Consider the following 15,425-nt stretch of genomic DNA (forward strand, 5'->3'; position numbering starts at 1 on the left):
ATTGCTTTTACATCCTATATGGGTGTAAAAGCAATCAGTGTAAAAAAAAAAAAAAATCTTCATCATACCCCACAAGTAGTACAGTGTCACCATGGTGACACTGTACTACTAGGGTGACAGTATGTAAAAATAAAAAATAATATTAAAAAATAAAATAAAAATGTAAAAAAAATGTTTAAAAATTATAATTTTTGGTTATAAACTAATTTGGATTTTTTTTTTACTAAAAAGATAACAAATAATATTTCATCATAAATCTTAGCCAAAATTTATTCTATTTGCAAAATTTTATAAAAAAAACTTTTTTTCAAAATTTTTGGACTCTTCATTTACATAGCAAAAAACAATACAAATCCCAGCGGTGAATAAATACCATCAAAATAAAGCTTTATCTGTCTCAAAATAATGTTAAAAAATTCATTTGGGTACAGTGTTGCATGACTGCGCAATTGTCATTCAAATTGTGATAGCGCTAAAAGCTGAAAATTGCCCTGGTCAGGAAGGAGGTAAAAGTGCCGGACTGGAAGTGGTTAAGGCTCGTTCAGGCAGGCGGCTGGGAAAGTCAGTAAGCGATGGCAGTAGAGCTGCAGCTTTCACCGACCTTAAGCTACAACTGCAGCCAGATGGGATTGTATATAAAAAATGACACCTCCTGTCGTTCGGTCAGTAGAACCAAATCCAAAGGTGACTTATTCAAGTAAATTGGGCCATTGGGCCACGCCACAACCACCCTGCGACTGCATGTAATGAATGCTGTTGTGGTATTTTGGTGCCGGCTTGCAGGAGGTGACAGATGGCCACCTGCCAACTGCCATTCAACCCGGAAAACCAAGTCTACTGTGGCTAAAACCTGCAACTCTGCCTCTAAAGAAACTTATGTAATTTTTTTCCAGCATTGAGCTTCAAGCAACACTATGCTCTTGTGTGGATGGGCACCACCAGGGCTTTTTTTTCAGCGAGAACTCAGGGGAACGTAGTTCCGGCACCACCAGCACTGAAAGTACGTAATGGCAAGGGGTGGTGGGGTGTACTGCAGGGTCCATTGATGCTGGCTGCTGGAGGATCTATTGTTGTTGGAGATCTATTTTTGTGTATGGGGGGTGTATATTGATGCTGAGGAGGTCTACTGTTGATAGTGGGGGATCTATTGTTGCTGAGGGGTGTCTTATGTTGCTGTGGGGTCATTTATTGCTGGAAAGGATCTACTGTTGAGGGAGGGGGTCTATGGTTGCTAGTTGCTGGAAGATCTATTGATGCTAGCTGTGGGGAGATCTGTTGATGCTGTTGGGGACTATTGTTGCTGGAGGAGGGGTATTTTGTTGCAGGTGGTCCATCGTTGCTGGTTGCAGGGGGTTTATTTTACTGCTTTGCTTGTTAACATTTCAAATTCCATACAAATTGATACTTGGTTTTGTATTCTCAAAGAGGACGATACTGATAGGTAGGTAAGGGGTGGAACGCAGGGACAGTGTGGGACAGAGACAGGAGGTGACTCAGAAAGGGAGACTTCCTGCACCTATTCTATGAGAAAAAAAGCCCCGGGCACAATGCTTGTCCCCACAAAATTCTCAATTATTGTCCCACAATTGAGAGCTTCACAAACACTCAAGACACGAATCAACCGAAAGAATCATTTTGAAAAAATAAAAGAGACTATAGAGAGAAAGCTATTACTTTGTCTGAGCCGACCTTAGAGAAAACCTTCATAAAAATAGTCAGAAACAACTTAGCATCCAGCAACGTGTGAGACAATAAACGCTTTGGTCACGACATGGAATGCAGAGCGGTCAGCATTACTGAAATACACCACAATATACAGAGTACAGCAGTGATCACAATGTAAAGAATGTCAACATTTTATATTCCTAATATGTGCCTGACACACATGTACTTGTATGAAAAAGTATCCTGTTCTGTGTGTATTGCTTCCTTTGTGTGAAATCCCTGGTGTTCCTGCCAGCCCCTCTGGTTTCCTATTATAAACTGACCACACTAAGCAGGAGAACACAGTATGGCCAGTTCTCTAGCTGTTCAGGGAACTTCAATGATCAGGCTTATCCTCCCCACCTCACGCAGGCATTCACTGGGAAGATCAGTATACTACTGTTTCTCCTCCCCCAGCTTTCTAACCTTGTTATACAGCTGAGAACTGAGGGAATGTGATCACTTAGATTTTGTTTTTTGTTTTTTATATCTATACACAAATATTTTGCTTTACATTTCTATTTTAATCAGAATAGGTTGTTTTACAAGGTGAGGGTTTACATATATTTTAATGCAAAATACAACATATGGGGGGAATTTACTAAGATGGGAGCAGACAGAATCTAGAGCAGCAGTGCCTGATAACCAATCAGCTTCTACATTCAGCTTGTTCAGTAAAGCTTTGAAAGTGAAAGCTATAAGCTGATTGCATGCACAGCTCCTCCAAATTCCCCTCATAGAGTACAGGGAGGGTATGTCATAGTGTCTAGTATACTGCTGGTCTGTGGAGGAAAAATATCTTGGGTCTGTGGTCAGTGATGGAAAAACGGTTTGGCCTCCAGTTACCAGGAGGAAAAAATGGCCGCCATCTGTGGTGAATGGTTTGAAAAAATCTATTTGTCAGTGGGAGAACAAATGTCCCCAGTGTTGGTGATCAGTGCTGCTGTCAGTGTTCAGAGGGCAGGAAAATGTCTCATCAGTGGGAGAAACAAATTGGTATTTGTTTGGGGGGGGGGGAGGGGGATTGGTACTAAGTGACGAGGAAAGGGGGTAGTGATACTCTGGGGTGGTAGTGGGGGGGGGGGCATTGGTCTTTAGTGGGGGGTCAGGCGTGGGCACCATTGTGGTAGCCAGAGCATTGGTCCTCAATGGGGGGTGAAGGGTGGGAACTGGTATTCAGGGGTAGTAGTGGGTGCATTAGCATTCAGTGGGCGGTCAGGGAAGGCACTCATGCTCAGTAGTGGTAGCAAGGTCAGTAGTCCTCAGTAGAGTGTCAGGGTTGGGCAGTGGTGATCAGTGGTGGTAGTGGGTGGCATTGGTCTTCAGTGGGGGATGGGTCACTCATGCTCAGTAGTGGTAGCAAGGTCACTGTATATAAACGGCCAGACGGGGGCAGTGCAGGAGAGGGTTGCCGTTCACAAAATGGTGCCTGCCTTTTTAGCCTGTGCGCGCTCCCTGGGAGCACGCAGCAGCGCGAACAGGTACCCACTGTGTCCGGAGGACACAGCAGAAAACCGGTCGCTGTACCAGACCTTTGTGTGAGGTCCCAGTCATGTGATCACTGATTGGCCAATCAGTGATCACATGAACAGTAGTAAGCAAGATGTCACTTCCTGACATCATTGCTTACTACTTGTGAAATCTGTGAATGATCACAACCTTGTACCATGTGACAAGCTCAAAGAAATATATAAATCGCAAATAGTGTATTATCTTATTACAAAAATGTATTTGTGCACTATGTGTCATGCACACTCCAACACAAAGTGGTCAAGCAGTGAGAAAGAAAAAAAAATTATCTATAATCTATATACTCTAAATGTGCACCAACAATATATCTCGAAGCGCATTCCAAGTGCATCTATATAATGTGACAGTGAACTCAACACACTGCAACCAATGCTCAAAATGTGAATCAAATCAACCAGTGTAAAGGTGACCACTCCAAACTGGTGCTGCAAATGAACAAATACCCTATGGAGGTAATAACCCGCTTTCTGGAATGATAGATAACTGCACCTCCAATTTTCTCAAACTTCCATTACACGTATACCCATATCCTTTCGGTATATCTCCATATCCCTTTCATATATTGAGAGTGTTTAGTAAAGTACACGATTGTCTGCTAGGATTCTCTGACACCCACACTGGAAATGGAAACTCCTTCCATTAGAAAAAGGACACTTTTTCGACACTAAGTTTATTTATTTTATTGTATTTTTTTTTATTTTATTTTATGTTTGTTGTTGATAGATGTGTATTTGGGGTTATTAAGATTGCACATTTAGGTTTGGATACCTTTATAGATTGAGTTAAGAAAAGGTACATAGGGGAAATGAAAAGAACACTTTGCTGATTATATCACTTTCAAGGGTGAAAGTAGTTTATCTTTTCCGTTGAGGTTATTGTTTATTTTTGGGGGTGTTCATATTATTCACATGTGACAATCTGTGACCAATCACAGCTCGCACTGTATTTCTCAATGGCTGCAGGAATGCAGCCAGAGAGGAGAAATTATTGCTTTTATGGCCTTTATGGGTGGAAAAGCAATTTCACACCCGCTAGGGTGACAGTATATTTAAAAAAAACCACAAATAATATAATAATATAAAAATGTAAAAATTATAATTTTTGGTTATAAACTAATTTGGGTTATTTTTTTTCACTAAAAAGATAACTGAATACATTTTGGCCAATATTTATTAAGAAAGAGTATTTATTTGCAAAATTTTATAAGGAAAACACTTTTTTTCAAACTTTTTGGACATTTTCATTCATATAGCAAAAAAAAAAATAAAAATTCCAGTGGTGAATAAATAACACCAAAATAAAGTTTTATCTGTCTCAAAAAATTTTAAAAATGTCATGTGGGTACAGTGTTGCATGACCGCGCAATTGTCATTCAAAGTGTGATAGCGCTGAAAGCTGAAAATTGCCCTGGACAGGAAGGGGGTAAAAGTGTCCGGACTGGAAGTGGTTAAACCCCCCAAAAGGCCAGCCCAGCACCTATGTACACACCAACACAAACACACCGATCGGGGCGCCAATGCATGACAACGTTGCTTGTGCTACACCTCTTATGTATTGCTGCACATGCCACAGTGACAGCAATCATTTTTGGGCTGTTATACATAGTTCATTCTAACCTGATGATCTGGAGGGGCTTTTATTGTGTCGCCTAGGAAAAAATACAGGGTAGCAAAGTTCATCTTTGTAGTCCGGACATGCTCAGTGTTAAATCTTCTCAAGTTGGGGATCTATTTACCTGGCGCAACTTCAACTTTTATATTTTACCAAAGCCTTGGGAAACATATGGAGTTTGTGTGCCCTAAAATGAACTGTAGTCCTCATGCACACGGGACGTTTTGAGAACGCTGGCAACGTTAGCTGTGTAAAGTCACGTTTTTTAGTGTTTTTGCATTAGCGTTTAGCTGCGTCTTTTGGTAAAAAAAATTCCAAAAACCGCCAGTCTGCGGCGTTTTACCGCATTCTTTTACATTACAGCTAAAAAAGTCCTGTAGAAACACACTAGTCCTGGGTTTTTTTTGCAGCCAAAAAACGCTGATTTCAGTCTATGTGTGCATGGACACATAGGATAACATGCTGGGGGGTTTACTAGTTGTGGAAAAAAACATCAAAAGCCAAAAACGCTGTAAAAACGTCCCGTGTGCATGAGGAATTAGTGTCATTTTTTACTAAAAATCTGCGCTTGAAAAACCACTGCGCAAATATTATGTGACATAAATTGGAACTATCTATATTTTATTCGCAAGGGTCTCTGCTTTAACCCCCCTGGAGGTATTCCTGAGTGTAGTTCGGGGTAAAGTTTCAGCACCACAAGCGGTAACCCCGAGCTACACTCAGGAATACACTGCAGCGTTGTTCCGGGATTTCTTCTGCACTTACCTTGTCCTGCGCTCTCGCGATGTCCCCCTGCAGTGTCCCCGGCCATCTCCTCCGGCCGATGCCGGCATCCATCTTCTGGGTTCTGTTCCCTGCGACGTCGGGATGTACGGGGGATGGAACGGCGGGAAATTTAAAAATGTCAAAAAGTGACATTCACTAAATACACTAAAATCACATAGTATAACATTCCTGTATCAAACCATTTCACATACATTTTGTCCCGAGTGCTTTTCCTGCACCCTGCCTGCATTGTTACTGTTCTTTCTGCCTGGAAACGGAGAAACGTCCATGGCGTCTAAAAAGCGTCCCTTTAGGTCAAAAGCGGTTTTAGCCCGTCTAGAGAACAGCGATAGTAAATCAGAACCATTTGCAGAATTGAGTGATAATGATTTGTGGGGAAAATTCATCATCAGACACTGAAAACGATTCTGCGACTTTGCTCACTGATGTGCGCACTTGGCGCTATATTTCAAATTTCAGTGTTTTTGGTTTGATTATATTATTGAATTAAATTTATTATTATATTATTTTTTATGATTATTTATTAAATTTATAATTTATGATTTCGTGTTTCAAATTTTATCCTACCCGGGATGTTTACTAGACTCTTGTTCGGACAGATTTCAGTGAGTTATTGCTAAAAATTACAGGCCTACAATAAAAAACAACATATTTCCATGCAAAAAAAATGTACCGCTTTGAGCACAGAAATACTGACATAATCAGACCGCTAGGGAGGCTACGAAAATATATCATGTTTGGGGGAATTCTGTAATTTTTAGTAATTGCCTTAAATGAATTTGTAAACATATGTGGGAAAAAAAACTGTAAAACCGGCTCTGGCAGAGAAAGGGTTAAACTCGCCCAGTCTAAATTTAGGCTAACATTCCAGTTGTGTGTCTATAGGACAGGATTTCTGGTAGTAATTAAGGCAAAATAAGGTTTTATCCAGTAAACAAATGGGCTAACAGGTGAATTTCTAAGCGTGTGATCAGCCGGCATCAGGTCGGCAAAGGAGGGGGGGGGGGGTGGGGGGGGGAGTTATGTAGTAAACAACCTCACATCAAAATGGCAGTTGGTGGTTGGCTGTGCTGCTGAGAAGACACAGACTCCTGTTGCTTCAGGATTTCTGTTGGATTTCAGCGTTTCTCCTGTCAACAACCTACAAGATGGATCAGGATTTCAACTGGGGAACAGTGGACCCTCGTCTCCTTCTGGATTTGGCCTCTTCACACTCCACCGGGAAGGACAGAGAGGAGGATATTATGGCCGCTGTGACGCATCTGCAGGGAGGAAAGGCAGAGAAGACTGAGGCCCTGGGTCAGCTTCTGGACATGGCTACAACCTTCACCATGGCTCCCATCTACCACTATCCAATGAGGTTCCCAAAGAGATCCGGGAAGAGGGCTGAAGATGGAAAGGCCCCCAAGGTGAAGAAGAGGGACATCACCATCAGCGCTGCATCCCAGGAGCCTTCAACCAGCACCCATTCACGCTCTTCCCGAGCAAGCAAAGGGGCTATATACAAACAGCTGGTATCTGAAGGTCTCCTGATTGCCCTGATGTCCAAAGAGCCCAAAAGAAAGGCAGCGGAGACCAAGCCTCAAGGAGCCAAAAGACCCAGGGCCCAATGAGGTAAGTGACATTAGGTGAGTATGGCTTTTATTATATTTAAAGCCCATTCCTGTCACCTGCCCCGAATTGATCGCTGGCTAAAAAATAAAATCCATCTAAAATGTATTTTTATTTATACAAAGCCACGGTCACTGCAGTCCCAAGGGTTCCCCCTCTATTTACATCCAGTGGGGTCCTTGATGGATTGCTTATTATGTTTTGCCCAGAGTTGGGCTTTAAAAAAAAAAAAAAAAAAAAAAGTTTAAAAAAAAAAAAAAAAAAAAGTGTGCATTTAGAAATTATAATTGTTTCTCTTGTTACCCAAAAAAAAAAAAAAAAAAAAAAGTTTGAAAACATAGATAAGATAGTGATAAGATAGTATGCTTGTTAAGATAGTCTGCCATCTATAACATCCTCTGGTAAATGCCAAACATCTCCTTTTCCTCTTCACTTCTGTTCCTTTGGAAAGAGCAGAGAATGTTAGTTGTGGCCATATATACAGCTCTATGTGCAGCCCAGAGCCCATAGCGCACAGTCCAGAGCCCATAGCGCACAGCCCAGAGCCCATAGCGCACAGTCCAGAGCCCATAGCGCACAGCCCAGAGCCCATAGCGCACAGCCCAGAGCCCATAGCGCACAGTCCAGAGCCCATAGCGCACAGCCCAGAGCCCATAGCGCACAGCCCAGAGCCCACAGTGCACAGCCCAGAGTGCATAGCTCATAGCGCACAGCCCATAGCGCACAGACCAGAGTACATAGCCCATAGCGCACAGTTCAGAGCCCATAGCGCACAGCCCAGAGCCCATAGCGCACAGCCCAGAGCCCATAGCGCACAGCCCAGAGCCCATAGCGCACAGCCCAGAGTGCATAGCCCATAGCGCACAGCCCAGAGCCCATAGCACACAGCCCAGAGCCCATAGCACACAGCCCAGAGCCCATAGCGCACAGACCAGAGCGCACGTGAATTGGATATATTATTTTAAACCAGAGTTTAGTGTCACCTCCTTAACATCTTACAAAAAAGGAGAGGATTGGCCGGCTATAGGGGTGGAGGAGGCCGGGTTTTTTTGTTTTTTGTTTTTTGGTGACACTAAACATCCTTATTTTTCTGAAAAATCCATTCACATCCACTAGCTAATGGCCCTTTGATTTACTTTTTAAAGAAATCGTTTTCTTCTGTGTTTTCCTGCTTCCTTGTAACATCCTCCATGAGCTCCCACACCTCTCTTGTTCCTCCTCACTTTTAAATACTTGGAATGAACAGCGCATGTTAGGAAAAAAAAGTTACAAAAAAATTATACAAAAATATGATATAGATTTTATAGATAAGATACATATTATAGTTATTGTCATTGTAAACTATTATTCATGAAATTGTCTCTATTATTCTGTGTTTCTGCCATCTTGTGACATCCTCTGGTAAATTCCAAACATCTCCTTTTCCCTCTCAATTCTGTTTCTTTGAAAAGAGCAGAGAATGTTAGTTGTGGCCATATACACAGCTCTATGTACAGCTCAGAGCCCAGAGGTGAATTGGATAGATTATTGGAAACCAGAGTTTAGTGTCACTTCTATAACATCTTACAAAAATGGAGAGGATTGACCAGCATTAAGGGGTGGAGGAGGCCGGAGTTTTTTTAATGTGACACTAATCATCATCCTTATTTTTCAGAAAAATCCATTCACATCCGCTAATTAATGGCCCTGTAATTTATATTTTAAGGAAATCATATCTTACTGCGTTTTCCTGCTTCCTTGTAGCATCCTCCATGAGCTCCCACACCTCTCCTGTTCTTTCTCACTTTAATTATATGGAATGAGCAGTGCATGTCAGTTGTAGTCATGTGTCCTGCTTTATGCACACTGCAAAGCCAGAAGTTGGATCAAATGAAAAAAAAATATATTTTTTTTTAACCATAGTGTAGCTCTAACATCCTACAATAAAGGAGTGTGATTGGCCGGCTATAAGAGGCCGGATTTTTTTTTAATAAGAGAAAATCCATACACCTCCACTAATTAATGGCCCCGTCATCTATTTTCATTAAATCATTTCTTATTGTATTTTTCTGCTTCATGGTAACACCCTCCATGAGCTCCCACACCTCTCCGTTCCCTCTCACTTCTCTTTGTTTGGAACAAGCAGTGCATGTTAGTTGCAGTCATGTGCACTACTCTATGCACACTGCAAAGCCCATAGCCATCAAACCCATATGTAAATTGGATATATTATTCTAAACCAGAGTTTAGTGTCACATCTTTAACATCTTACAAAAAAGGAGAGGATTGGCCGGCTATAAGGGGTGGAGGAGGCCGGATTTGGTTGTTTTTTTGTGACACTAATCAATATCCTTATTTTTCAGAAAAAATCTATTTACATTCATTGGTTAATGGCCCTGTAATATATTTATTAAAGAAATAATTTCTTACTGTGTTTTCCTGCTTCCTTGTAACGTCCTCCATGAGCTCCCACACCTCTCCTGTTCCTTCTCACTTTTAATTATATGGAACCAGCAGTGCATGTTAGTTGCAGTCATGTGCCCTGCTCTATGCACACTGCAAAGCCCACAGCCCACAGTTGAAAGCATTTTTTTCCTCTCACTTTTCAGAGTTTAGTGTCACTTATTTAACAACTTACAAAAAGTGTGATTGGCCAGCTATGAGGAGAGGAGGAGGACAGATTTTTTTTGTGACACTAAACATATATTTAAAAAAAAAAAAAAAAAAACTATTCACATCCACTAGTTAACCTCCCTAGCGGTCTGATTATGTCAGTATTTCTGTGCTCAAAGCGGTACATTTTTTTGCATGGAAATATGTCGTTTTTTTTATTGTAGGCTGTAATTCTTAGGAATAACTCACTGAAATCTGTCCGAACAAGAGTCTAGTAAACATCCCGGGTATGATATAGTTTGAAACACGAAATCATAAATTATAATAAAAGGAATAATCATAAATAATAATAATAATATAATAATAATACATTTAATTCAATAATATAAGCAAACCAAAAACACTGAAATTTGAAATGTAGCGCCAAGTTCACACATTGCTGAGCAAAGTCGCAAAATCGTTTTCAGTGTCTGATGACGAATTTCCCCCACGAATCATTATCACTCAATTCTGCAAATGGTTCTGATTTACTATCGCTGTTCTCTAGCCGGTCTAAAACCGCTTTTGACCTAAAGGGACGCTTTTTGGACGCCATGGACGTTTCTCAGTTTCCAGGCAGAAGGAACAGTAAAAATGTTTTTTGAAAAATTATAATTTTTGGTTGTAAACTAACTTGAGGGTTTTTTTTTACTATAAAGATAACAATACATTTTGGCCAAGATTTATGAAGAAAGATTATTTATTTGCAAAAGATTATAAGAAAAGCACTTTTTTTCAAAATTTTTGAACTTTTTCATTTATATAGCAAAAAAAATAAAAATCCCAGTAGTGAATAAATACCACCAAAAAAAAGTCTTATCTGTCTCAAAAAAATGCTAAAAAAATTATTGAGTACAGTGTTGCATGACCGCGCAATTGTCATTCAAAGTGTGATAGTTTGATAGCGCTGAAAGCTGAAAATTGGCCTGGACAGGACGGGGGTGAAAGTGTCCAGACTTGAAGTGGTTAAATTAGGGGCTGTTCACACTGCCCACACACTAACCCCCAGTTCTGTGTGGTCGTGCGGGCCGCGATTTGCATGGGCACGAGAGCCTATACATTTGAATGGACTCCTGTGACATGCAGGGAAGAAATCTATATTTCTATACCTACTTTGGAAATCGCAGCCCGCCCAGGAACCGAGGTGCCCAGTACGGTTGCCATATCCAGTGAGGGTGGCGTACCATTAGAATTAATGACACCCGCCAGTGGGTCCCGCATTCCTGTGTGTGGGTGGTGCAGCTGCAGGTATTTGTGCAGGTCCCGCATCGGCACCACCCACACAGATGTGAACCGAGGGTAAACTGAATGGGTTTGGTGTGTGGGCAGCCGTCCATTCCGGCTGCAGCCAGCCAGCGGTACAAGGCAGAGTGATGCACATTTTACCGCATCACACAGCTCATTTGTCTTCTTTTTTTTTTGTGTGAACTTAATGTGAAGTACACAAAGTGACGTGTCATAGCATGTCCCCAAAAAAGCAGCACAGTGTGATCAGCTCCTGCACAGTGACATGCAGTGCCTTCCTGTGCGCTACGAAAAAATGCAGCATGTCTGCATTTTACTGTGGCTCCAGGCTGCACTGCAGTGTGAACAGGGCACATAGAAAACAACCACATGACTGGCGTTCTTCCCGTACAGAACAATTAGGCGATCTCTGAAAACCTATCTCTTCAGGGAAGCCTATCCTGCCCTCAGCTAATATGGAATCTATTCAGGGGCAGACTGACAACTCATGGGGCCCCCGGGCAATAGGGGATCATGGGGCCCCTGTGTCCTTGCCCAAACTCAAAAAAGCCTATGAAAAAGGTACCAGGGGCATCTCATGGGGCCCCCTACTGACCCCGGGCCCTAGGGCAGTGCTCGACTCTCCAAATGGTCAGTCCGCCCCTGCTTCTATTCCTACTACCAGTTTATCCCCCACAGTTATTACCTTTTGTACTACCAGCCCCTCCCTCTTAGATTGTAAGCTCCCAGGATCAGGGCCCTCCTATCCCTCTTGTATTGACCTGTATTGTTGCTGTATTGTCTCCCGTTATATTGTAAAGCGCTGAACAAACCGCTATATAAATCCTGTATAATAATAATAATAGCAGTCACCGTACTATGTGTGAACAGGTACCTAGAGCGTGTTCACAGCATGTCTGTTTACTACACAACAACACACACGGCGTGATGTGAACATAGAAACAACTGTTACCTGTGTGCCCTGTTCATGCTATACATGTGTGGAGGTGTGCAACAAAATGACGCTCAATAGACATGGTGGGAATCGGCCCTTTTGTAGTATGACTGCACTGGGCGCTGCTCATGTGACCCCCCTTCTGTATAATGTATGGACGGCCACTGCTGGGAAATCTATTATATGCAACTTTTAGTGCAGAAACAGAAAAATGTGCGGGAAAAACACTGCTATGTGATTGTTCTTATAAGGTCGTCAGTTTATTTTTTTCTCATTTCAGGAAATAATAAAAATATATTTTTATAGCTCTTGTCAGTTGATTCATCTGTCCTATGACAAAATAAACCAATGTCAGCCCGGCTGCTTTATATACAATGGCCAGCAGTGATAGATTTATTCATCTGCAGTTTGCGAGGATAAATGTAAGTAACACTTACACCCCGGGCACACCAGGTGCGACTTTCCATGTAATTTGCCATGCCGTGCGAGTTTCAAATTATACGGTGAGTCGCACCCTATTGTCCGCAATGAAAAACGTCATATCGGTGCGATTCTGACTTGGTCGGAGCCGCAGTGATTTCTACAGTAGTGCATTCACTACATCTGGTGCGACTTGCACAGATATCAGGGCAGATGTCTTGTAAGTCACACCTCAAGTCGAAATGACATCCGACTTTGAAATCGTGCGACTTCACTGGAAGTCGCACAATTTCAAAGTCGGATCGGTGTGACTAGGACCTATGTGTGTTAAAAAAAAAAAAAAAAAAAGGTATTTATATTTTTTAAATAAATACACAAGTGTTTAATCTTTCATGTCTATTTTTTACAGGATGGGTTATTATAAAGATGAGGGTTCACATGTAGTTTAAATGCCGCTTCACACTGGAATAACACAGGAGCACGGACTACGTTCCTTTGTGATTCCTGTGTGATGAGATTTTTAGCCCATTTATTTGAATGGGCTGAAATCACACTGGATAGCACCAAAAGTAGAACATGCACTACTTTTAAAAATGCACTGCAACCGGGTCGCATGGACCATGGTACTGCGGTGCAGGCAAAAGCACTGCATTTACAATCTGAGTTTGGGATGTTGAAATCTCCAATTTCCAAGTCACACCCTATTGTCCGCAGTTAAAGTGGTGATATCGGTGCGATTTGGATTTGGTTGGAGCCACACCGATTTTTAAAGTAGTGCATGTATTACTTCGGGTGCGACTTTCATAGACATCTGGGCAGATGTGTTGCAAGTCGCACCTCAAGTTGGACTGACATCAGACTATGAAATCATGTGACTTCACTGGAAGTCGCACGATTTTAAAGTTGGATTGATGTTACCGGGACCTTTAAGTGGTCGTAAAACCTTACATATACCCAGTGAAGTGATACACTGAGATGAAACAAATCCTCCTACGTAAGTTGTTCCCGTTTACCTGCTGTCTTCTCCTCTCTACATCCATTCAAAATGCTGAATTTATAAAGCTTGCCGAAGACCCCAGTTGCACTGGGTGTGACTTGCCATGGAATTTGTATGCCATGAGACTTTCAAATCGCATGCGAAGTTGCACCCTATTGTCCGCAATAAAAACGTTCATATCGGTGAGGTTCCGACTTTGTTTCTAAAGTAGTTCATGCACTACATTTGGTGCGATTAGCATAGACATCTGTGTCAGATGTCTTGCAAATCGCACCTGAAATCGGCATGTCGCCCGACTTTGAAATCTTGCGACTTCACAGTAAGTCGCACAATTTCAAAGTCGGCCTTGATGTGACCGGGGTGTAAGAGTCCTGAAAAAAAGTGGGCAGAGAGCAAAAATTACACTCTGCAGAGCTCAGTGAGGAGAGTACTGAGAGCCGATCGTAGGAAAGAGACACCCCCCTTCTACACAACTCATAGGAACAGAGCTGAGGATGTCAATGTGTTGGACGTCCCTCCTCTGTCACCATTATTCTCTTGGTGTCATGAAAACTTGTCAGAAGTGATAGTAGAGGAAGGAAAGCAGCAGACAGAAATGACACTTTGTGCTCTCAATAGAGACATGTACACACTATAGAGCAGTGGTTTTCAACCTGTGGGTCGTGACCCCTTCGGGGGTCGAACGACTATTTCACAGGGGTCGCCTAAGACCATCGGAAAACACATATTTCCGATGGTCTTAGGAACCGAGACACCGCTCCTCTATCAGTCACCAGGCGATGTGTGGCGCTTAGAGAGCAGGAACCGAGCGGCAGCTCGAAGATCAAAGAAGATCAAGTGAGGGAGCTGCTGGAGCGAGTGAAGAAGAAAGTGGCCAGAGAAGGAAGACAGCTGACCGGTAAGTGTCTGTACTGTGCAGATGGTTCTGCTGCAGCCATGTATGCTGGCTGTAGATGGGAGAGGGAGGGAGGGAGCCCAGGCTGGAGCAGGGGTCAGCAAGGTAAGTATCATTGGTGTCAGTGGGAGGAATAGTGCCCCATCATTGGTGTCACTAATTCCAATGATGGGGCACTATTTCTCCCACTGACACCAATGATGGGGCACTATTTCTCCCACTGACACCACTGATGGCAAACTATTACTCCTCCCACTGACACCAATGATGGGGCACTCTACTCCCCCCCAATGACACCAATGATGGGGCACTATTCCCCCCCACTGACACCAATGATGGGGCACTATTCCCCCCCTCACTGACATCAATAATGGGGCACTATTCCTCCCACTGTTACCAATGATGGTTCACTATTTCTCCCACTGACACCAATGACGTGGCACTATTCCTCCCACTGATACCAACGATGTGGCACTATTCCTCCCACTGACACCAATGATGGGGCACTATTCCTCCCACTGACACCAATGATGGGACACTATTCCTCCCACTGATACCAATGATGGGGCACTATTCCTCCCACTGATACCAATGATGGGGCACTATTCCTCCCACTGACACCAATGATGGGGCACTATTCCTCCCACTGACACCAATGATGGGACACTATTCCTCCAACTGATACCAATGATGGGGCACTATTCCTCCCAATGACACCAATGATGGGGCACTATTCCTCCCACTGATACCAATGTTGGGTTACTATTCCTTCCACTGATACCAATGATGGGGCACTATTCCTCCCACTAATACCAATGATGGGGCACTATTCCTCCCACTGACACCAATGATGTGGCACTATTCCTCCCACTGACACCAATGATGGGGCACTATTCCTCACACTGATACCAATGATGGGGCACTATTCCTTCCACTGATACCAACGATGGGGCACTATTCCTTCCACTGACACCAATGATGGGGCACTATTCCTCCCACTGACACCAATGATGGGGCACTATTTCTCCCAATGACGTGGCACTACTCCCACTGCAAAATTA

At 42.7% G+C, this 15,425-nt stretch overlaps 1 long non-coding RNA gene across 2 annotated transcripts in view; it reads right to left on the reverse strand.

Moving 5' to 3' along the window:
- The window catches only part of LOC149461684 (uncharacterized), an 81,108-nt gene extending 69,000 nt beyond the window's left edge, over window positions 1–12,108 (reverse strand). The window contains exon 1 of one of the 2 annotated variants that reach the window (XR_016312796.1): window positions 12,071–12,108. This is a non-coding gene — a long non-coding RNA (uncharacterized LOC149461684). Of the gene's footprint in view, window positions 1–5,610; window positions 5,696–12,070 lie in introns of those variants that run through there. The other variant, XR_016312795.1, reaches the window with a different exon arrangement.
- Window positions 12,109–15,425: the final 3,317 nt, after the last annotated feature.

This window comes from Staurois parvus, unplaced genomic scaffold (assembly GCF_062004578.1).
Source record: "Staurois parvus isolate SC_StPar_1 unplaced genomic scaffold, SC_StPar_1.0 ptg000195l, whole genome shotgun sequence".
Taxonomy (NCBI): domain Eukaryota; kingdom Metazoa; phylum Chordata; class Amphibia; order Anura; family Ranidae; genus Staurois; species Staurois parvus.